The sequence below is a fragment of the Sciurus carolinensis genome, unplaced genomic scaffold (assembly GCF_902686445.1).
Source record: "Sciurus carolinensis unplaced genomic scaffold, mSciCar1.2, whole genome shotgun sequence".
NCBI classification, from domain to species: Eukaryota; Metazoa; Chordata; class Mammalia; order Rodentia; family Sciuridae; genus Sciurus; species Sciurus carolinensis.
In genome coordinates, this window is record NW_025920416.1 from 60,202 (window position 1) to 62,297 (window position 2,096).

A 2,096-nucleotide genomic window follows, 5' to 3' on the forward strand; every position below is an offset into this window, starting at 1 on the left:
GTACCTGAGAATATTTTGTGTTTACTTTTCATTCTGTGAAGAATGTTCTTGGGTAGAGTGTTTTGTACATGTCTCTTGTGTATGACTGATTAGTAGTGTTCAGTTTGTCTAAGTACTTATTGATCCTCTAACAGTTACTTAGAAACTGACAACAAAAAGTAAAATTTAAAAGATTGTACAAATTAATATATGTTACTATATCAAGAAAAGACCACCAAAAGTTGGAATTTTAAACCAAAAGCAGAAAGTTTTGATAAGTCTAACATTAATTCTTGGTAAGTGTGTGGGCTCTTGAGTCAGTAAGGTCTAGGTATATATCCTAACTCTGCTCCATTCTGTTAGTTCTCAATGTTTTTTGGCAAATCATTTAATTTTGGTGAACCTCAGACTCCATGTCTATAAAGTGAGGATAATAAGAGTTCTTGATTAGTGAAGAACTGACCAAAGGGCCTGGCACATGGTGAAGTGCTCAGTAAAAGAGTCCAGTAAATCTACTATCTCATTTCAGTCTTAAATGCACATTTTTCCATAATATAACATCTCTGAAATTGAGAAGTACCCTGCAATTGATGGAATTAATTCAAGGAGTTTTTGTTCCTTAGTGGTATATAATAAAATAATGGAGCATTAATACAAATTGATAGCATCTAACATTCAATATAACATGACATATCAATCATTATAAAGCTATATTCCCAATCTCTATTTTAAGATTATTCTGAAAAATGAATTTGAATTAAAATAATTTCAAAAGCTGACAAAATATTTCCAATACATCATAAACAGAACAGTTTTGAGACAATTAATTTTGTAAAAAATGGTTTATCAATTCCATTTTTGTATAAAACATATGGGAGAAACCTAGTCAATCAACACACAACTGTCACCACATGAAAAGGTACTTTATCTTCTAGTCTAAGAACATACAAATGTTTCTTTTTTTAGTATGTCTACAGTAAATTTCTATGTCATTCCATTTAACTGTTTTTAAAAATTTCACATATTCCCATTGTTATCTTCTGTCTCAGTTACAGTACAATGACAGGGAGGAAGAGGGTTAGTTAAAACAACCCTCTAAGCAGTTTTCTGCTGTCCCTTCTTTCCAATCAGAGATTTGTGGATATGAAGGATCAAACCACCCCCAGCTATGGTAGCCTTGATAAGAGAATCCAACTCTTCATCACCACGAATTGCAAGCTGCAAGTGATGTGGAGTGATACACTTTACTTTAGGATCTTTGGAAGCATTACCTGCCAGCTCCACCACCTCAGCAGTGAGGTACTTCAGAATTGCAGCACTATACATGGCAGCAGTGGCACCCACTCGTCCATGACTTGTGGTGGAGTCTTCAAGTGTCTGTGGCTGTGGTCCACAGGAAACTGTAGTCCAGCTCTTTGTGAGACACTGCCTTGGCCTTGGCCTTCCCACTATCCTTTCCACCTTTGCCTCCAGCCTGTAATCCCAGTGACTAGGGAGGTTGAAGCAGAAGGATTACAAGTTCAAGGCCAGCCTTGGCAATTTAGCAAGGCACTAAGCAAGTTAGCGAGACCCATGGTCACAGCTGCCTCTGTCTCCACTTGGCTGCACAACCACCGGCTGCTGCCCCATGCAGCCATGGTTGCTCTTGCAGCTCAGAGCACTGCCAGCGGACTGGACAAAAACTGGGGCCCCTTAAATTGTTTTTTGATGTGCTATACTTAAGGGTAGGTAACAAGATACATTTCCAAACTTGCTTCCATATGCTTTCCATAAAACAAGTAAAGTTTGGGTCATTCCAAGAAAATGGAAGAAAACCAACATACTACCTCTAAACACCTCTCATCACAAAGTATTTATTCCACAAATATAATATCACTGTAAAGATGATACATATATGAAAGTGAATGAAGATTTTCAATCACAGAAATGACATGTTCAGAGACCAATATTTAGGTTGTACAGTTCTAAAAAACTTCAGCCATAGCAGTTTAACACTGATCAAGCAAACATTAAAAGAAGGTTGGGGTTTTGCTGCCCTTTGGAGCCTATTTTGATTAAAGTACTTATTTTAAGAAAAACAGCATGAGGCAGCACTCAGAGTTATTCTCCATTTCTAC

At 37.0% G+C, this 2,096-nt stretch overlaps 1 pseudogene; it reads right to left on the minus strand.

The window, feature by feature from the left end:
* Positions 1 to 1,001: 1,001 nt before the first annotated feature.
* On the minus strand, positions 1,002 to 1,616 carry LOC124975714 (histone H2A.V-like; annotated as a pseudogene).
* Positions 1,617 to 2,096: the final 480 nt, after the last annotated feature.